Source organism: Humulus lupulus, chromosome 3 (assembly GCF_963169125.1).
Source record: "Humulus lupulus chromosome 3, drHumLupu1.1, whole genome shotgun sequence".
NCBI lineage: Eukaryota > Viridiplantae > Streptophyta > Magnoliopsida > Rosales > Cannabaceae > Humulus > Humulus lupulus.
This window is the reverse complement of record NC_084795.1, coordinates 165,382,623-165,405,758: the sequence shown is the minus strand read 5'-3', so window position 1 is coordinate 165,405,758 and position 23,136 is coordinate 165,382,623. Positions and strand designations below refer to the sequence as shown.

The window sequence follows — 23,136 nt, the reverse complement described above, 5'->3', positions numbered from 1 at the left end:
GATTGGAAGAAAAGATAATGATTTTAAATGGTTATGGCTGCTCTAATTTTGATATGAAAATGTGTCCCTTCAGATATTAGACATGCCTAAGACATCTTATTACAAATTTTAAATTTTATGTTCTGAGGTTGTTTCGTGGGGTTGGGGGCCAAGAAAAATTAACTGATATTTTATTTTAGGTCAAGCAAACACAATTCAATTATAAAATAGTTATACTAGATAAGTCTATATAAAATCAAACATCATTTCCCCTAGACTAGCAACTAACCATCTGCCAATATCAATTCAACTAATTCAAAAACAGATGCCTGTTTTCTTCCTTATCTCGCCACAGCACACAAATTTCTCAGATCCTACTTCACTAAGACACACAAGTTCTCAACCTTCTGTTATCACCGCGGCACACAATAATGATCTCAGAACCTACTTCACTATGGATGAATATTTAAGATATTCAAACTCCTCTAACATTTGCATAATATTAAAACAAAGGTAAAAGGCATACCTCTTGCAAAATGCAAATAAAAGTAAGAGTCTTTCATGATAGATTGCTAGCATACCAAGTATCTTGCCTCTTCTCTTGGAGGTAGCCATAACACAACAAATAGATTTGTATTAAAAAAAATTCAAATTTATATTAGTTATAACATACTGTGTGTCTTGTAGATACCTAATGTAAATGTTGAGTAATATCCTAAGAAATATTTGAAATAGTGTTCATTCTTGAAGGCTTTGTATAGCAAGGTCCGATGTGCCTACGCTAGGGTGATAAGCTCAAGGGTCGAGATGCATAGACACGTGCATCCAAGTATAAGTCTTCAAGGTCTGTCATGTGAGAAACTCGCCATGTAAGGCTACCCTATGCCTCGCTATGCGAGGCTGCCTTGTGCTGCACCGTGCGAGGCTCCCATGCGCACCCTAGTACCCAAACACGGGTACCTCGAGGCACCACCCTCACTATACGAGGTTCAAGGCTAGCCTCCTGCGCGTCGCATCTACGCAAAGCATTGCACCTAGCCTCCGTGTGATCACCATAGGCCAGCCTCACTATGCAAGGCACCCACGCTATGCGAGGGTGCAGCCTCGCTACTTCTCACGGGTCCTGCGCCCATAAGCGCATGCGTCCGCACCATGGGCCAGCCTCGCTACTTCTCACGGGTCCCGCACCCATAGATGCACGCGTCTGCACCTTAGGCCAGCCTCGCTATGCGAGGGTACAGCCTCGCTACTTCTCACGGGTCCCACGCCCATAGGCATACGCGTCCGCACCTTAGGCCAGCCTCGCTATGCGAGGCACCCTCGCTACATCTCACGTGTACACCTTGTCCCGCCACAAACACCCCCGCACCTTGGTTTCTCATGACATGTATAGTTTGGAGCCTCCTCGATATATGTACGAGGAACACTTGGAAACACCAAACGGGTATGTCAAATAATCATTAGGCACCAAACATGAATTGATGAGGATGACTGGGTACAAGGTGCGTACACTGATATAGGATGTACGATCATGAAGAGGTCAGAGGCATGGCCCTGTCATCCGCGTCTGACGAGTAGTGGTGATACGAACTTGTACGGAGAGTGGAGGCACTACCTGAGCACCCCGACAATATTCCAGAGTCCACAGTACGATGTCCTGCACCACTACTTTGGCATTGTCAACGTAGACACCACTATGTCCTGAGCCACTACCCTGACCCTATATCTGCATACATCCATGTCCCCTAGGACCTACTTGTATCAGGGGCCAATAGAGCCCACCTATAAATAGGTTTCGACCCCTCAGGTTAACGGGTTGGAAAACTAATTGTATGGGGAGACATTTAAGAAATATATGATCTTTGTTCCATTGTAATTCTGTATTTTTTGCTGATTCAAGTTCTTTCCATCTTATTCTTAGCTATCTTTAATAGAATAATTTGAGTTTTCTAACCTTAAATCGTTGACGAGTTCTTACCGTCAACAGTTTGGCACCGTCTGTGGGAAGGATAAGTGTCAAGCCACTGTTCTTCCATTAGTTCCGGGAGGAAGAAATGCCAAGACGTTCTAAATGACTGAGAGAGCCACGAGAGGTGGAGGTCCACCTTGATGAAGATCAGCTGAAGGCCTCCATGAAGAACCCTCCTCTGCCCAGAGATATGGAGACCCCAAAGGAACCCAAGGTTCACAAAGTTGAGAGGGAGGCCTCATCCCCGGCCATCCCTCTAAATGAGAATCATTCGAGGTCAACAGCTGCCCCTACAAAAGATGCCGGTGAGTTCCCGCCCCTAAGGCCGCCACAGGTGCCAAACTCCGACTGGCAGGATCCGGGCCCATCGACGCGCAGACCTGACAAGCATCCCTAGGTCCATTCCATGAGCTCGAGTTCTAGGTCTCGATTCTATGAAGAGGAGATACGTGAACTTCACCGCAAGAACCAAAGGCTTGAAACCACCTTAGAGTAATGCAAGAGGTGTTAAATGGCCTGTTGCAAGGGAAGTCAAACATATCTCTCCCTAAGCAAAAAGAGAGAGGTCAAGAGGGGGCAGAGACCACCGTCCTAGTAGACGATGGGAGGACTCGACTATCCACCAGTAATACCCCCTGGGCGAAGCAGCATGAACATCCTGGACCACCGAAGCAACCTCTGAGGCCAGAGCAGAAGAACAACGCTGGCCCTCATAACGACATCGAAGTCACCTCAAGGAGGACACCCTCAGATCTACGAGAGGAACTCAACAAGAAAACGGCGGATAAAAGGACTACACCTCCTATAGCGCCCCGGGATGGCAAAGGAAAGGAAGATGCAAGCACGTCCACGTTGAGAGACTCCTTGAAAAAGAGTAGACAAGACCTAGACACAGAGATGAGGAGCCTACGGAGCAAGATCGTCACCGCATCTGGAGCAAGCCATTGAGGACGAGTTCGACCATGAATCACCCTTTGTTAAGGAGATCCTAACCATCCGGCTCCCAGCCAACTTCAAGGAGCCTCATATGACCCCCTATGAAGGAAACACAGATCCTAAGTACCATCTGGACACGTTTAACGACCTGATGAGGTTAAGGGGGATTAGTAGCGAAGCCAGGTGCCATTGCTTTACTATCACATTGAAAGGTCCTGCGTACAAATGGTTCAAGAGACTTCGACCAGGGTCCATCAGGTCTTGGCAGCAGTTTTCTAATGAATTTCTCCAACAACATCATGCCGTGCGTGATTACACAATGCCGGGCACCAGCCTCGCCAACGTGAAGCAGGGAAAAAACGAGAGTCTAAAGGGCTACATCCACAGGTTTAACATGGAGGCAGCCAAAGTTGGGAGCTTGACCTGCAGGGAGTTGAAAATGGCCATCACAGTCAGAGTGCCTCCAGGAAGCAAGTTGTGGGATAATATGCTCAAAAGGGAACTTTCTGACCTAGATGACTTCTACGAGAGGGCCCAAAGGTACATTCGCGTGGAGGATGGCCATGCGAACTTAAAGGCGGGAAAAAGTGAGTCCCATGTAAAGCCCCCAGTCAATGAAGGGTCGAATGGAGCGAAGAAGAAGAGGGTGTATGAAGGGTCGAGAAATGATCAACATAGAAGGTCCAAACGCGGAAGCGACCATAGGGAAACGGCTTACACCTTCTATACGAGCCTGACAGACACTAGAGAGCATATCTACCTCACAAATGAGGACTGGGTTCCCTTCAAAAGGCCCCCACCGATGAGAAAGACTGATCCAAGAGGGACCCTAGAAAATACTGTCAGTACCACAAGGATATCGGCCATACCACGGTAGAATGTACCCATTTGAATGAAGAAATTGAAGAGCTCATCCGAAGGGGGCACCTGGGCCGATATGTCAGAAGGGAGAAGCAGAAATCGGAAGGCATACCAGTGATACCTCGGACACAAGGAGGAGCCCCAGAGATACAAGGAGAAGTGAGAATGATCTTCGGAGGTCCGAGGTTTGGGGGAGAGTCCAGGAAGGGTCGAGACAGGTACGCTAGAGAAGCCAGACGGAGTCCACCACCGTGTGTCATGAGTTTGGAGCAGCGACCCCTGAATATCTTTAAGGGAGAAAGTGACTCAATCACTTTCACAGAGGAGGATGCACGAGGGGTGCACTTTCCCCATAATGATCCTTTGGTGTTGACAGTTCAGTTGGCCAACATGCGGGTACATCGAGTCCTCGTAGACAACGGAAGTTCCGTAGATATCTTATATCACCCCGCCTTGGAGAAGATGGGTTTCGGTGTCAGACACTTGAAACCATGTCAATCCTCCTTATACGGATTCACGGGGGACTCGATACAACCCTTAGGGGTGATCGAATTGGCACTCACCATGGGAGAACAACCCAGACAGACCACAGTCATGGCAAACTTCGTCGTAGTAGATTGTGCTTCAGCTTTCAATGCAGTATTGGGGAGACCATCCCTAAGAGAACTGAAAGCGATCACTTCAATATATCACCTCTTCGTCAAGTTCCCAACTCCTGGTGGAGTAGTGAGTATGAAAGGAGAACAAAGAGAGGCAAGGGTGTGTTATAACACCTCCCTTCGCACGTCTATGAAACTGCGAGAACTGATGGCGATGGTGGTACATGGGGACGCAAACCCGCAGGAACTAGACCCTAGAATCATGGAGGAGCCAGGGGCTGAACCTGTGGAGGAGGTAGGGGAAATCATGGTGATGGAAGAGCCATTTCGAAAGTTGAAGGTGGGAAAAAGCCTTCAGAGCGATGCGAAGGAAAAGTTGGTAAGGTTTTTGAAGGACAATCTGGATGTATTTGCTTGGAGTCATGAAGACATGGTAGGAATAGATCCAGCCATCATGTGCCACCATTTGAATATCGCCTCTGAGGCAAGGCTCATTAGGCAGAAAAGACGAGTACTTGACCCAGAGAGGTACGCAGCCTTAAAGGAGGAGGTGGACAAGTTGAAGGCCAATGGGTTCATCCGGGAATCCTTCTATCCTATATGGGTGTCGTACCCGGTTCTAGTCTTGAAACCGAATGGAAAATGGAGGACTAGCATTGGCTTCTCAAACCTCAATAAGGCTTGTCCTAAGGACAGATTTTTGCTTCCAATGATAGATCAGCTGGTGGATACAACGGCTGGGCACGAGTTATTTAGCTTTATGGATGCCTACTCTGGATACAACTAGATACCTATGAACCCAGCCGATGAAGAGCATATGTCATTTATAACGGATAAAGGACTCTACTATTATAAGGTGATGCCTTTCGGATTAAAGAACGTGGGTGCCACCTATCAGAGACTGGTGAACAAAATGTTCGCTAACCAGATAGGGAGGAATATGGAGGTATACATTGACGATATGCTGGTGAAGACCAAAAATACCACAGAACTCAACAAAGACCTAGGAGAGATGTTTGACACACTCAGGAAGTTCCGAATGAAGTTGAATCCACTCAAGTGCACTTTCTGTGTATCCTCGGGAAAGTTCTTAGGTTTCATGGTCAACTCTAGAGGCATCGAAGCTAATCCTGATAAGATAAAGGCCCTAATAGAAATGAGCCCACCCAAGAACAGGAAGGAGGTGCAATGTCTAACGGGACGGGTGGCAGCCATTAATAGATTCATCTCAAGGTCTACGAACAAGTGCCTCCCCTTCTTCAATATCCTAAAAGGGAGCAAAAAGTTCGCTTGGGATGAAGAATGTGAGGATGCTTTTATCAAGCTGAAGGAACACTTAGGGAAGCCACCCTTGTTGGCAAAACCTGAAAGGGGCGAAAGGCTATACTTATACTTGGCAGTATCCGAGCATGCCATAAGTGTTGCCCTAGTTAAAGGAGAGAAGAAACACCAGCAACCCATGTACTACATCAGTAAACGGTTAGTAGATGTGGAGAACCGATACCTGGAGATAGAGAAGTTGACATACGCGTTAGTTGTGGCTTCAAGTAAGTTGAGGCCCTATTTCCATGCCCATGCAATCGAAGTACTCACCAATAGCCCTTTAAGGCAGGTTTTGCATAAACCTGAAACCTTGGGGAGACTGATGAAGTGGTCAATCGAGTTGAGTCAATTCGACATTGCTTATACCCCAAGGACCTCCATCAATGGGCAAGTGCTCACAGACTTCATAGTGGAATTCACCTATCAACCAAATGGAGGAGGAGATGAAGAAGAGGGACAGTCAGTCATAGAAGGAGAGCCAAGGAGTTCGGAAAAATGGAGCCTGCATGTGGATGGAGCATCCAACGAAGGAGGATTGGAGCAGGTATCGTGATGACTGGACTCGAAGGATGTACGCCCTGGTTTTCCCACGGGCTGTTTAGCAGGACGAGCCTCGGACTAAACATGATTTAGTCCGAGGCTCCCACAGGCCAGAGGCTCTATTTTCAGGACGGACCCTTTCTAGGTCGATGGGGTCCTGTTTCCAGCTCGCTCTTGTTGCACCAGGAGCTGGGAACAACATCCGGCGACCACTGACGGATCAGCTCGGGTTATGGATTGCTCCGGTAGCGAGCTTCTCAGGAAGCTCTGACCCTATGGGAAGTCAACACGCAAGATAAACGTGCATAATCCTGCCATCACGTGTCCGACATCCCCCTGACTTCTCGGACACGCAGCAGGAACGTGCGTATTCAGACACCCACGGACGGGTTGGGCCGTGCGGCCCATTATCTCCTTCCATACTGATTAGACCACACTTGTGTGTCAGGTTTAGGAATTAATCATGAATATCACAGACTTGATATGACAAATGGTAAGGTCACGGGATGACCTCCCTACCAACTTCCAGGTGCCTTCTCCTATAAATATGGAGACCCTGGGAGTTGATAGGGGTTGGAAAAATAGTCTTGTAAGAACTATATACTTTGTAAACCAATTACCCAGAAAAGATCAATAATATTGACTAGTGGAGTAGAAGGATTTTAACCTTCGAACCACTTAAAAACGTGTCGCCAGTCACCTAGTTCTTCCCCCAAAGATTTCATATCTTTGACGGTTCTACTTTTAAGTACTAATCTCTTTCTCTTCTTCTCTTAATTATCTGTTGCCGAAGAACCGCGTCAACAAAGGACATAGGATGTACTGCGCGATATGGTTTGGGTTTGAAGCCTCGAACAATGAGGCAGAATATGAAGCGCTTCTAGCAGGGTTGCGGTTGGCCCAGGGGCTAAAGGTAACGCATATACACATTTTTAGTGACTCACAGTTGGTGGTATTCTAGGTGAAGGGTGAGTATCAAGCGAGGGGTCCCAAGATGGCTGCATACTTGGAAAGGGTAAGAGGCTATTTGGGGCAGTTGGTGGAGTATATCATAGAGAAAATCCCGAGAGAGAGGAATACCCATGCCAATGTCCTCGCGAAGCTGGCTTCCACTAAAGATGGGGATATCCTTGAATCAGTACCTGTGGAATACTTACCAAGGCCAACAATCGTTAATTCAAACATTCACATGGTCAACATCCCAAAGGATTCATGGGCCGACCCGATTATAAGCTACCTGAAGGATGGAGTTGTGCCAACAGACAAGAGGGAGGCTCGAAGGCTAGTGTATAAGGCAGCTGATACACCTTGGTAGATGGGATCTTATACAAGAGGGGGCTTTTTGTGCCACTCTTGCGATGTGTTGATGAGGAAGAGGCTGTGAAGGTACTGTATGAAATACATGAGGGTGAATGCAGTAACCATGCGAGTGGACCATCCACGGCTCGAAAATCCATGAGACAAGGGTACTACTGGCCCTCCATGGAGAGAGACGCAAATGACTTCGCAAGGAAATGTGACAAATGCCAGAGGCACGCAAACTATTCCCGAAAACCCCCGAATAAGTTAATTAGCATGACTAGCCCTTGGCTCTTTGCTATCTGGGGGATAGACCTGATTGGTGCCCTTCCCCCAGGTAGAGGTGGAGCAAAGTGCGCGGTAGTAGCCGTAGATTACTTCACCAAGTGGGTTGAAACGGAACCTCTAGTAAAGATAGCGGCCAAGCATATCACCACCTTTGTAAAAAAATTCATTGTCTGCAGATATGGAGTGCCCTACAAAATTATTTCTGACAACGGCACCCAATTTGAAGGGGAAACATTTGAGGAGTACTGTAGCGAAAGAGGGATAAGGAGAAGTTTCTCGGCTGTTGTGCATCCACAAGCCAATGGGCAAGTGGAGGCCATTAACAAAGTCCTTAAGAAGAACTTAAAAACAAAGCTAGAGAATATGAAAGGGGCTTGGGTCGAGGAGCTACCTAATGTGCTTTGGGCCTACAGAACTACACTGCGCACAACCACTGGAGAGACCCATTTCTCCTTAGCATATGGATGTGAGGTTGTCCTCCCGATTGAGATGAAGGTTAACTTCTACAGGAAACAGGCATACGAGGACCAAGTCAACCATGCGGCAATGGCCGAAAGCTTAGACATGCTAGAAGAAAGAAGGGAAAAGGCGCAAATGAGGAGTGGCGGTATACCAGCAGCGAGCAGCAAGGTACTACAACTCGAGGGTGCGAGAGAGAACATTCAGAGTAGGAGACCTAGTATTAAGAAAAGTACTCCCCAACACGCGAGACCCGAGGGCGGGGGTACTTGGGGCAAACTGGGAAGGGCCCTACCAATTCGCTCAATACATACCACCAAACACCTATAAGCTGGCGCGCATGGATGACACAGTCATACCTCGAGCATGGAATGTGGAACACCTCAAGAAGTACTACCAGTAAGACTTCCACATCCGATGCAAACAATATCTGTGTTTAGTTTGTTGCATGTTATGTTAACTTAGTAGACAAGAATCAAAGAGGTTGCCTAGATAACCTCCCATGTAGATGTAAACTTTTCATATATATCATTGTAACTTGCCTACTATGAATGAAATTGTTCACAACTTCGCATGTTATTTTTCTTCTCTACGTGAGCATCAACCAAAGTGCCTGCTGAAATAAATTTCACCAAGCACTTAGGGGGTAGGACAGGAGGCACGAATATAAGCAAAAAAAAATCTCTTATTTTCAAAAGGATTAGCTACCCTTATGAATATCAAGGTAATAGTTTAAAAGGATGACCTCTAACCAAAGGCCGAAACCCCATGGGGTGAGGCCGTAAGGAAGGAATCTCCCAATAAGTCTAGAACGGCCATTAAGCCGGCTTGCCAAAAAGGGTCCTACAAGAGAACCTTGAAGAAATAGTACTATATATAATGACGAGAAGGACGTTTCTCGCAAAAAGTAATAAGCGCGCACAAAGAATATAAAAGGACCCCAAGAGCCCAATAGGTTAATGTGTCCTTACAAGTATAATCAAGGTGCACCAGAAAGATTATCATCATCAGATCAAGGAAGAGATATGTAATCCACAAATAATAATAATAAGAATGACTTACCAAAGTCCCTTAAGTTTGATGAACACAAAAAAAAGGAGAGAAAGGATTACATAGCAACAACATACAGGCCGAATACAAAGGAACCTACAAATTTCCATCCTGACCCTTCCACTCAGAAATCTTCTCAACTGCATAATCTCCAAAGGGAGACAGGTCAACGGTGGGGTTGGTCCTCCATACAACGTGCAGCGTGCGCTCAACTATACGATTCTCAGCATTCACAAGCTCAGCCTCGAGCGCAATAATCCTCTTATTTAAAGTATGGATGGTAGCCTCCAGCTGGGTGTTGGTGTGAGAGGTTGATGCAGCCTGGGTTAAAGCGGTGTCCCTCTGGCAAACCGCCTCGATCAGTTGACTTGACAAGACATCCTTTTCCGCCTCGGCCACCGATAGGTTCCCCAATGCCTCCTCGAGCTCGCGTTGTAACTGTTGGGTCGATGAGAAGTTTGAGGCAATCAGCCGATGATTCAGGATAGAAGCCTAAGTAAGGGCAAGGACATAGAATAAAGCCTCGAGGGTCAAGAAATATCAAAACAAAATGAATATATATATCATAAATTTATAAACTGAGTATCTCGACAAATACCTGCAAGGAGGCTCGCATATAGGCATCTTCTAGCTCAACTTCGGGGACATTGTGCAAAGTTCCCCACTCGCCTTTGGAAAAGTTTCCCAGACGATGGCTCATGGCTTCCCCATACTGGCTTGCCAGAGGATGATCTTCGAAAGCAGAAACATAAGCTTGACCAGAGGAGATGCGTGTGCCTGCCTAGGCACGTTTTGGTAGGGATGGGGACTGAGAAGGTCCTTATCCATCCGTAGAGGTGCAGGGAGTAGAAGAGCGCGGAGTCATCCCTTAGGTAAAGAGGCTCCTAAAGACGCTCGCCTAGAACGCCTCCCCAAGGGTAGAGGAGCCCTAGCAAAAGAAGGAATGACAAAATTACTCTTAGGCACAGAGGGGCGGGGGACAGAGGCATCTAAGGAAAACTTGCCGCCAAGCATCGACGGTGGCATCCGAGAGGTAACACTGCCAATATGTCCGTCATCAGCCGTGCCCCTATCCCTGCCGGCTAAAGAGTGCAAGCACGAGTAGTTTTCAAACACCACTGTCTCCTCAACGTCCATATGATCGCCCGAAGGGTAGACATAGTCCCTATCGTCTACCTCGTCATAATTACCTTCATCGTGGCCGTATAGCCACGGACCCGCAGGTTTAGGTGAGGCGGGGCATGAATCCGCAAATTCAGATGAGGCGGGGCATGGGCCTGCAGATTCAGAGGAAACGGAGCATAAAGAGACGGTTTGGTCTGGGGTCAACAACCTGTACAAGTGAAGGTTTGACTCTGTAAAAAGGGTGCATGCTTGTTTGCATTCACCCAGCAAGGCCATGATTTTCATCACTTGGTCGCGAGCTGACAGTTTCAAGGTGGAGCCAACAACCCTTAAGAGACCTGCCATCAAAAGAAAATAAAAAAACTATAGTTAGAAAAATCGTAGAAGAAAAGCTGAGTAAAAAGAGAAACCTCTCATGTATGAAATCAAGGTGAGAATTGTCTTACTTGGGGTGTTGAAGCTAGTTTGTCGGGTGTGCCCACTATAAGTGAAGAAGTAGTCTGTCTTCCATGAGCCCCTATTCGAAATGGAGCCCTCCACGAGGGAATTCCCTTTATGGTCCACGACTTTCTGGAGCTGGTAGAACCAGGGAGCAGATGTATTCGCCCTAAGGGTGTAAAAGTAATGAACCTTGCTCATGGAAGGCCCTCTGGAATGCACCTGATGGTACAACATATATAGGCTGCTAAGCATCACCCAAGAGTTGGGGGACAATTGTAGAGGTGCCAGTTCAAAGTAGTTAAGCACTTTGACGAAAAAGGGGTGAAGCGGCAGAGCCCCACCAGATCTGATTATGGAATCACTGAAGGCCACGAACCCTTCTGGCAGCTCAGATGCGCGTTCATTACACTTTGGGATGACGAACTTGAGATTTGATGCTAAGTGATGAGCCTTTAGCATGTTGTCCAGTTTAGTGGTGGTAAGGCTGGACCTGCCTGTTTCTTCAAAAGTGTCAGAGGTTCTCTTCGACATCTCAAGTACCTGGACAGAGATAGGCAGTTTATGAGCTATAGACTTTCTAAGGATCCTGGATGACCCCCCACGTCTCCTATATCTACCAACACTTTGCTTGACCCTAGGGCGTAAGACCGGGGGTAGGGGAGGAAGCGTGGGTGAGATCATAGAAAGAAACTCCAGTTCAACCGATTCACGTCTACCGCCTTCGAAGAAGGGACCCCTATGACCGGGAGACTCGTCACCACAAAAGGAAAAAGGCTCAGGGGGCAAGTTTTCTTCTAGGCAAGCGATTTCAAAAAGGCAATCCAGAAGGATTGATTGTAGCTGGGAAATGTTTGTCGCATGCCAGGGGGAGAAACCTAAACCCTCGTCCTTGGTATTGGATTCTAGCTCCTTCTCCAGGTCGCTCGCTTTCTGTCTGAGGTAGGACAGTCTTCAAAGGTAGAGCATTCGCACACCCCCATGGTTAGAGGGTCTACGAACGTCGGCCTCCGAGTCGAAGGATGACAACTCAATTAATTCAACATTGGATGGACCTTCGGGACATCGCCTAGATGCCATGGACCAGCTAAGACTCGAGGGCGTATATGCATAAGGGTATCCCTATATCTACAACATGAGTGCGAGGGGTATAAGAAAAGGGCCTATGCATATGTACTTGAAAGTCCACACGAAAATAGAATGAAAAACTCTGAGGAATGAGTGCCATACAGCCAGTAATCCTACCCCCGCGTAATAGATATAAGAAAAAAAGAAGGGGCATGTGCATCATTGAAGGAAGGAGGCATACCTGGAGGTATATGTATGAAGTCGAAGGTGTGCAAGGATAAACTTGTGGAGGCGTAAGGTCATATGAGCAATAAGCGAGGGCAAGACCGTAGGAGCAAGATAATGCCTAGTGTCACCGCAATGCTAGCCCGATAAAAAAAACAACAGAATCAGGAAAAATAATAAAAAAAAAAAAGAAGGGGAAGGAAGGAGGATGAATAAATGAAATGGAAGGGAAATTACCTCAAGAATGATTTTGTGGTGGATGGAACCTTTGAGCTCTTGAAAGTGGTTTGGAGGGAATACCACTAGGCTAGGCAAGTTTTGGTGTGGAGAAATGACTTCAAGCCTTGGGGTATTTATAAGGAAAGTCAAGGCCCCCTAGCCATTGGATTGAATGGTGGAGATCAAGAGTATGGGCAGCCTAGGGATCCACGATTGAGAATGATTGGCCCTTATGCAATCTTAGGGACATTCATGGATCCCCCAAAAGTTAGATGGTTTATGTGTTTCTTTGGACATTATAAAGAAACACAACTTCAAAACTCACTTTGTGTTTCTTCAAGCAACATTGGATAGCGCTCCAAGGTTGAGTCCACCAAAACTGGTCGTACATATCAAACAAGAGAAGAAGAAAAGAAGTCTACAAGCACACTTGAAAGTGTACTTATAAACTATGGGGCAAGGGTAAATGTTGAGTAATATCCTAAGAAATATTTGAAATAGTGTTCATTCTTGAAGGCTTTGTATAGCAAGGTCCGATGTGCCTACGCTAGGGTGATAAGCTCAAGTGTCGAGATCCATAGACACATGCATCCAAGTATAAGTCTTCAAGGGCTGTCATGTGAGGAACTTTCCATGTAAGGCTACCCTATGCCTCGCTATGCGAGGTTCAAGGCTAGCCTCCCGCACACCGCATCTATGAAAAGCATCGCACCTAGCCTCTGTGTGATCACCATAGGCCAGCCTCGCTACTTCTCACGGGCCCCTCGCCATAGGTGCATGCGTCTGCACCATGGGCCAGCCTCACTATGCGAGGGTGCAGCCTCGCTACTTCTCACGGGTCCCGCGCCCATAGGTGCACACGTCCGCACCTTAGGCCAGCCTTGCTATGCGAGGGTGCAGCCTCGCTACATCTCACGTGTACACCTTGTCCTGCCACAAACACCCCTGCGCCTTGGTTTCTCATGACATGTACAGTTTGGAGCCTCCTCGATATATGTACAAGGAACACTTGGAAACACCAAACGGGTATGTCAAATAATCACTAGGCGCCAAACATGAATTGATGAGGATGACTGGGTACAAGGTACGTACACTAATATAGGATGTACGATCATGAAGAGGTCAGAGGCGTGGCCCTGTCATCCGCGTCTGACGAGTAGTGGCGGTACGAACTTGTACAAAGAGTAGAGGCACTACCTGAGCACCCCGACAATATTCCAAAGTCCACAGTACGATGTCCTGCACCACTACTTTGGCATTGTCAGCGTAGACACCACTATGTCCTGAGCCACTACCCTGACCCTATACCTGCATACGTCCATGTCCCCTGGGACCTGCTTATATCAGGGGCCAATAGAGCCCACCTATCAATAGGTTTCGACCCCTCAGGTTAAGGGGTTGGAAAACTGATTGTATGGTGAGACATTTAAGAAATATATGATCTTTGTTCCATTGTAGTTCTGTATTTTCTGTTGATTCAAGTTCTTTCCATCTTATTCTTAGCTATCTTTAATAGACTAATTTGAGTTTTCTAACCTTAAATCATTGACGAGTTCTTACCGTCAACACCTAAAACTATATGAGAATATTTTCTATTGTAATATAGAATATCGGTTTTGCTTCTTGACCATTCTAGGTACAAATTCTATAAAAAGTGAAAAACACCTACTAAAATATCATATTGTATTTAGGTTCAATTTCTTTGTGTTCAGACAAGTGTCATCATATTGTATTCTACAAAAATATCATAAATTAAAGAATGCTAGTAGTCATCACCCTCTGCCACCATACTTTTTAATCACCCAAAAATGAAAAAGAAAAATGCCTTGGCACTAAAAGGAAAGGTTCGGAAGTCCAAAATAGTGCTACTGCCCAAGTAGTATGAGCACGTTATGACATTAGAAGAAGAAGACCAAAAAAAAGTAACAATCAGAAAGATATATTTCTTTTCAAACAACTCAACTAAAGTCCAGATGTGGATAAAATTGAATATCATAGAGGCAAAAACATAAGAGAAATAAGTATGAAAATTATATTTAAGCATTGCTAAAAAAACATGCAAGCATTACCTTGTCATATAATCCAGGTTCCTGACACTGGTGAGCAGCTTCAAGTAAGAATTACTTTCTTGAATTCTCATCGTTCAAAAACCGGCTCAATTGACCTTCTTCTTCCGCACCTCTTGTACCAAGTAGCAGATAGATCCCACTATCTTTCAACAATAGCTCCGTTAGGAGTTGTTTTAGCATCAAGTTTTTCTGTCTTCGTTGATCTACAATACCCATCCCAGACCATGACAACTGCCCACCACCAACTGCTGCAGCAACTTGGGCATAATATTCTAATGCCATTAGAAGATTACCAAGACGAAGATACAAAGCCCCATACTATCTAATCAAACTGGATGCCTCTGCATTAGCATCCATCACCCCCATTTTTTGTCCACCCCCAACACCTTCATAAAGGATTCCATTGTCGGCCAGCACAATTGATATGTGTGCAGCATCAATATTATAACCTTCATCTCCTGCTTCCTTAGACAAGTATAGGATAACTGGTATCAACTGAATGCTTAAAAGTAAAACATATGGGTATTCTAGGGGGTATAATATGAGGGATCAAACTTGTTTAGGTAAACCTGCAAATCATCCAGAGTGTATGGAACTAAGTTGTCACTTATAACAACTGATGGGGGACCAACTGCACAGTCCCGGACAGCTGACAATTTAAACCACAAGAAGTCCTCAATGGTATTGAAAAGTGTAGGTAAATCTCTCAATAATCGGTCAATGTGCTTGCGTGACCCAGATATGATAGCATATAACAACAACTTTTTCTTGTCATATGCTGCTCGACTCATGCGATCACCTATTCTTAACATTTTGTCACATTCTTCTGAGGCAGCAACTGCAACTTCTGCAGGCACCATACCCCCAATGTTGATCCATTTTGTAAGCTGTTAATTTTATATTTTTAAAAAAAAATTAAGAAGAATAAACATATAGCCACAATTATCAGATATAAAAGGGATGACACAAAATTTTACATATATATATATATACCAAAGGAGCAAACTGGTGTGAAGAACGGGACTGGAGAGCAACATTTCTTGCTTCATCATAATACCCAGTTCTCAGGCAAAAGTATATCTGTCTCAAACAACAAGCAGGAATTAGTATGAAAATGAATTAATAACACCTAAACTCAAATAAATTCTGCACTAATACATATGTCATACAAATGCATTAAAAAAATTCAAAAGACCATTGGTTTGTCTATTTTGTACTCAATATTGGCCTTGGCATACAAAAGAACCCCATTCCATTTTCTGAGCAATCAAGTTCTTATGATATACAAACATGTGTGACAGCATCAGTGTACATACACAAACTCTGAGCAGTTAGGAATTAAAACACTCGTGTAATTACTAGAAAAATATAAAGACCGATAAGCAAGAAAATTTATGCCTAAACAGCCTGTTGCACAACAAGAAGAGGGCAACGTAAAGAAGAACAAAGTCAGACAGACTATTGAGAAAGTATCCCCATTTTATTTTTCACATTCTCAAATCCAACGTCAATACAACATAGCCTCATATGAGTTAAACACAAGTATGAGAGGCTTAACATTAATCAACCAAAATATTTAGAAAATAGTTTGAACTAGAACATTTATTGCAAACCTGCTACCAAGTTGTATCAATAGGAGGCTTCCTTCGAGAATCACCTACATCAAAATCTAGAACTCCATAGTCCCTCAAACGAATCTGTACTTTTAAGCATCAAATACATTAGAAGCGAACAATTATTCAGAATGACAAGATGACATGAAAAATGCAAGTACTAAAGGTTAAGAGAAATATGCGCTAACCTGGAGGAATGCACGAATTCTTTGCATGTTTCCAACAACCCCACCAAGTGCAGCCTACAATGAGAGTAATCGTGAACATCAAAATAGCAAGTTCCCTAAATCAATGTAAAACACAATAGCAGAAGAAAAAAATTGAGCATAAGACATGAGCAAGTAAGGATCAATAAAGCTACACAATTACTAGAATCTAGGCTACACTAAGCATCATTGGAAAAAATCACTCCCAAAATATTAAAATCCTGCTAGGCAGCAATAAATTGTCATGGTATAATATTAAGTTATTACCTGGGCAGGATGACTTTGGATAGTATCCATTACATATTTTTCATGACCCCTCTCAAGATGCCTCCTTGCACCAATAATTAAAGACATCTTTTTTTACACGCTTTTTGGAACAGACGAGTCTTCACCAGTTAATGCCTATAGAATAGTGGGAAGAAAGAAAAAAAGATAACTTCCCCCATGAAGAAAATCACAAAACAAGATTGTACTAGACCCTCAAGGGGCAAAGCACGCAATCAGATATCATCTAAGCACCTACACATCTGATATACCTGAATAAGGTGCCAAATCTTCTGAAAATGAATGGATTTTCCACCAGATGCATCCAGACTTAAACTTTCATAAGCACCCTTGAAAGTTTTCGCAGGCTAACAACAGAAACAAGCCATTAGATAGGTACTTATCTCACTCAGCATAAACAAAACTTGACAACAATCTCTAAAGCATCACTCCATTAAGGTGTCTTTTTCATAAAGTGAAAATATAATTTAAAGCAGCAACTTAGTAATTTGTCAAAAAACTAAAACTTCACAATTCAAAGCAGCAACTCAATCATTTGTCAAAAAACTAAAATTAACAATCCACTAAAGATTAAATGCCTTTCATTTAATGGTAGGAATCAAATATATAATAAGATCGATTGAATACAGGGAAAATTTTGTTTCAACTTACTTTAAATGGTAATCCACGTTCTCTTGCATCATCCAGATTCTTTACAACTTCAGCATAGACAGCTGCCTTTTTCTCAAGGATAGGCTTGTTAGCAAGAGGTACAAGCTGCATGCTAGATGCACCAGATGAAGCTTGAGGGCTAGAAGTCATCAACATTATCTGACCAGAGCGAGCACCCCCACTACTGCTAACTATCATGTTAGTTCTAGGTAATGTGGAAATTCGACTCAAGCTTTGAAGACTATCTCATTTTTCTTTTTGCCAATCCTCCTACAGAGCATTAAAATTTAAAAACCATCAGGATTCAAAGCTCAACAACAATAATAATCATTGCATAGCATATATTTATGCACACATAATATGTCTATAATTTGTTCATTATTCAGCTCAATGATATAAACACCTTATAAAACTTCAAAAGAATTTAAAATATATTAGATTAATAACCAAATATTATTCATCACGTATGCGATCACAATATCATTGATTGATTAGGGTAACATTCTGCATATCCCGTGTGTCATACTAACCTCCAACACTTTCAACATGTAATCTTTAAAACTTCTAAGGTTATCCTTTTGAGCTTCTTGGACAGCTGAAATAATTTCCATTTCATGGACCTGGTGCATAGGTATGATTAAGAAATCATTATCAGTCACAAACATGGCCAAAGTATATCAAGTTGTTAGAAGAACAACTATTTTCTCATAATCAATTAAATTTTCAAGCATGCTTGCGGCTATATGTTGAATGATTCTCTCTTCTTAACAAAATATAAATATATATTATAGAGGAGAGAGAGAGAGAAAGAGACTATAAAACTAATTCACATGCCAACGGTCAGTACCAATGACTTGAATAAACACTTGTATTTTAGAAAATTCGAATAATTGTTTTAAGTAGCTAAATTGGTTATAACACTATGCCAACACATTCAAACCACTCTAACAAAAGTAACATACAAGGATAGTTACTCCTGAGCAAGTAGAGAAAGCAAAAAATATCTTTTAAACAAACAATAAAGTATAACAAGCACAGATGCAAACAATTTTAACACTAACGTACCTGCTGCAGATATTCCTCATCAGTTGTTGCCTTCGCAGGGAAAAGATCCTCAAATGTTGTCGTCATAAAACATACAGCAGAAGAAAATCAAATGGCAAAGCAATTATAAATTTTAAAAATACTGCATAGTTGTTATCTGAAATTCAACAAAAACACCAAAGAACAAAAGTAGGGAGAGCTTCAAAAAGGACATGTTTTACTACAAGAGAATATATAAAAGGAAAGTAGTTGAATTTCGATTCAATACTTTTGCAAAAGTTTGTTGAGCTGAGGAAACGATAACTGAAGAATAAAGGTACAACAACAAACTTATTTTAATTAGTTCTATAAGTCCAATTAAATTTTTGAAAGATACAAAATCGATTTGAGATTTAAAGTGGAAATGGTGAAACTTTTTTTGCAACTAATACTTGTCAATAGTTAAACAAGTTTGAACCACCTCGACAAAAAAAAAAACTAGAACCCATGGAGCAAGATTATATAGTACATGAAACAAAATGCCAAAGAAAGTTTACTTTCAATTCAAAAGACTTCAGATCCCGCGCAAGCTGCTCTGCATTTATTCCCTCTCGAGCAAGCAGCCTTCAAACCACAAAGATACATGAAAAAACATTCAATTCCAATTTTCAGAAAACTAATACATGAAAATTATGAAATCCTAATATTTCAATAGTTACACCAAATTCACTTTCTAAATCCAAGAAAGACTCACCTGAACTACTCCATGAAAGACATCACCCCTAAGAGCTTTATTAGTTGCAGATACGAGACAACTGTGATACCCGGCGGTTCCTCAACGTCGCACTCTAAACCAATCCCCAAGGGTGTCGCATGCTTCATGACTAGAGCGTCAAAGCTTGGAGTCTGCCAGGACTACGACGAAGAAGGAGAAGAAAAGGAAAGGAAATGGAAGAAGGCAGAGAGACAGGAAATAAGAAGAGAAAGAAAGAGTTAACCAAGAAACCATGATATAATATTATTAGATTGAAAGGATAGAGAATGAGAATGATGAGTAAAATAAATTGGGGGGGGGGGGGGGGGGGGGTGAGAGAGACTAAAGGCGCTATTATTAATTCACTTGGCGCCAGAATTTCGTTCCCTTTTGGCTCTATGTTTTTTTTTATTTAGCAAATCAGTAATAACACTTTTAAAAATGTGTAATATTATACTGTGATATTTAGTACAAATTCTTGTAGTGAGGTCTCAGCCTTAATTTCCTGTTGCTCCTCTCTATCTCCTCAAAATTTCTTCCCTTCTTTTTGTTTCTTCCTTCCCTTTCTCTCTCTTATTTTCTCTCGCGTGCGTGCGTCTACCCAACCACCGAAGATCCACCGGCGGTCACCACATATAGCCACCCATCGGACTGTTGGATTCAGAGGCCTCCGAGCTATTGACCACACGAGAATTTCCATGGAACTCGCCAATTAAACACCTCAACCGGTCGATTTAAGTTCAGCCACTGTGTGACTTCAAAGTTGCGATTCGGCCACCTCGGGCATCCGTTTGCCGATCCATCACCACCATCGTGTTCCTTGTGTTGTGGGCTTCAAAACCCAATAAATTGTTCCTACATCTACCACAGTTGGGTGGTGGGCCCACCACGAGCCACCGCGATCCACCGTAGATCGACGGTCGAAACTTAGTGTTCGAGGTTCCGGAGTTCGTTTTGAGTTTTAGAAAATCATCATTTGACTTGTTGTGGAACCCGATCTTTGTGGTATAATTTCTTTGACCTATATTGTGATTAATTAGAATAATTTTTATTATGTGTATTTATAGTATATATTTATTTATTCTTGATGTACTAAATATTTTCTATAATTATACTGGCTCTCTGGGATTATATGTTTTTTTTTTATGTACAGGTTTTGATTTTGGGTTTGTCCATTTTATAATCATTGTGCTGCCGAATTTTATAGAAAATAATAAACAATTAATAAATTTTAAAAAGACATATTTAATTTATTTTCTATTAATATGGAAATTATTATGATTAATTCATTTTAATTATTATTGTTGTTATTTTGTTAAGTAAATCAAGAATATAGTTTCATGTATATATATATGAAAAGTGTGATTTATAGTAAACCTATTATTTAATAATTATTATTGTATATTAATATTTTCATTAATATTTGAATATTAAAATAATATCAAATATCAGTGTGGATGCCAAAAATCCACCAAAAAGAAAAAATCTATAAGTCCATGGTTGGAATACAAGTTGTGGATGCTCAAATTCCACCAAGGGAAAACATGGAGGTCGACCCTCATTAACTTCAGGAAATCCGAGCCACCCGATACTTTTCCCTCAGCCCGTGTCTCAAAGGAAACCTTGATGAAGATGCAGCAAGAGATCCGAGGGGTCACGCAAGGCCCAGCCTCGCTCCTCCGCGAGGCCCCGCCTCGCTCTCAGCACGGCCATGCGAGGCCCCGCCTTGCTCTACGCGCGCGTCCACGCGAGGCCCCGCCTCGCGCTCCGCGCGCGCCCACGCGAGGCTCAGCCTCACACCACCGCGCACCAACCGCACCAGGGCTCACGAGGCCTTCGCCTCGCACTCCCACTAGTGCCTCGCACGCCCCAGGTGTCTCGCGAGCCTCGTCGACTTGCACCCCTACATGGGTCGCGCGTGCCCCAGGCGCCTCGCAAGCCTCGTCGCCTCGCACGCCTACATGGGTCTCACGCACTACTAATGCCTTACACACCCAGGTGCCTCGCGAGGCCGCGTCATCATGGACGCGCATCACGCCTCGTACCTCACTGATGCATGCGGCGCCTCGCGGGTACATGTAGCACCTCGCGCCCATGTTGCCTTGTAGGTGCATATGACGCCTCACGCCTCACGAGTGCATACAGAGCCAGGACCTTCTTATGTCCATGGGAAATGTTGAGCCTCGCCTCTAAGCATCCATGAAAGAGTCCATGGACTCACCTCCCCATGTCCGTGCGAGATCTCACTAGCCTCATTGCATGCACCTCCCACCTCGTTGAAAAGGCCCTACACCACTTGCTAATGTTGGGGCCACCAACGAGGTGCACCCTTTCCAGCCAGCCAATCGGGACCTCTTACGAGGTACAAAGTCTGGAACTCCATGAATATGTGCAAGGGGAGGACTAACTCACAGATAGGAGAAATACCCCGAGATGATTTGGTATCGGATTAGAATATGGAAGCCCAACCAAGTACGTCGTTCAAGGTAGCCCACAAGAGACAAGAAGTACGAACAAGCTACCTCTAGATAGGTACGTACCTGCCTGCAAGGATCAAGGCACACACCAGACAACCTCTGACACTCGTACTCAGTAGGTAGTGGAGACATCCCCACGGATTCTGACCATGTACCGGAGCCGACACCACTACCCCTGGAACCACTCTCCTGCTAGTGTACTCATGTACCATCTGGTCCCCTAGACCACCATGTATCAGGGGCCATTAGAGCCCCCTAAAATGAACCCCAATTCCACATTGTGGGGGGTTGGAAAATTCATTGTATGCAGAGGCTAGCACCATTTTTGATCTGTTTTTACTTGTCCTTAAAGTTTATCCTAAGTTCTTATATAAACATCACCTAACTTACCTTGGAATTTTCTAATCTAATTTCGCTGACGAGATTTCACCGTCAACAGTTTAGCATCGTCTGTGGGAAGAACAAGCATCAAGCCAGTGTTCTTCCATCACTTCCAACAAAGAGAGATGCTAAGACGTTCAAAACGCCTACGGAAAATACAAGAGGATGAGGTTCGCCGAGACGAAGTAGAGCGGAGGGCTTCCAGGAAAGACCCCCCTCCGCCCAAGCATGGAGGTGGACCGGGAGAACCTCTTCCCCCAGGGGAGGAGAGGGAAGCATCGTCCCCAGCTATCCAGCCCGACGGAGGTCATTAAGAGCCAATAGTGTATCCACTTAACCGGCCCCCGTTGACACCACGCTCAGGCCACCAGGACCCCGGTCCCTCGATGCACTGGCAAGGCAAGGGTCCCGGGGTACGCTCGGTAATTTCTAGCTCAAGGACTCGCTTCTACAAGGAGGAGATTCACAAGTTGCGTAAAAAGACTCGAAGGTTGGAAACCACGATAGGGAACATGCAGGAGGTTTTAAACAACCTACTGCAAGGGAGGTCCAGCATACCCCTCCCTAAGCGTAAAAGGAAGGAGCATGAAAAAGGGGGAAGCACTGTCCCCATAGACGATGAGGGAACCCAAATTTCCACTAGTAAAATCCCCCAGACAAAGTACCAGGGGGGACATAGGCCGACGAAATGTCCCCAGGAGCAAAGGTGGAGGGAAGGTGATGGTCGTAAGAATGAGGCTGAAGTCCCCTCAAAAGAGGCACCCCCTGGCCTAAGAAAAGAGCTCCATGGGAAGAGGTCAGAAGTAAGAAACGCACCCCCTGCGGTTCCCCCGAGGAACATAACCAAGGCAACGGATCAGCCCGAGAACCCGCAAAACTCCTTATGCAAAAAGAGGAGGGGACTAGACACCAAAATGCGAAGCCCTCGGGGCAAGATCACCACTGCACTTGGGGGGCACATGGATGACGAAGAATTCGGCCGTGATTCACCCTTCACAAGGGAGATTCAGGCTGAGCAAATGCCCATTGGCTTCAGAGAGCCTCGCATGACTCCGTACGAGGGTACTACAGACCCAAAATATCACTTAGACTCCTTCAATAACTTGATGAGGTTAAGAGGGGTCAACCACAGGGCAAAGTGTCATTGCTTTGTCGTGACACTTAAAGGAGTGGCATACAAGTGGTTCAAGAGGTTAAGGCCAGGAACAATCGAGTCATGGCAACAATTCTCTGATGAATTTCTTCAGCAACACCGTGCAGCCTGTGATTACGTCATGCCAACTACCAGCCTCGCTAACA

General features: G+C 44.3%; 1 pseudogene; it reads right to left on the bottom strand.

Annotated features, from left to right (window-relative positions):
* Positions 1 to 14,308: 14,308 nt before the first annotated feature.
* LOC133825199 (nuclear pore complex protein NUP93A-like) lies at positions 14,309 to 21,208 on the bottom strand (annotated as a pseudogene).
* Positions 21,209 to 23,136: the final 1,928 nt, after the last annotated feature.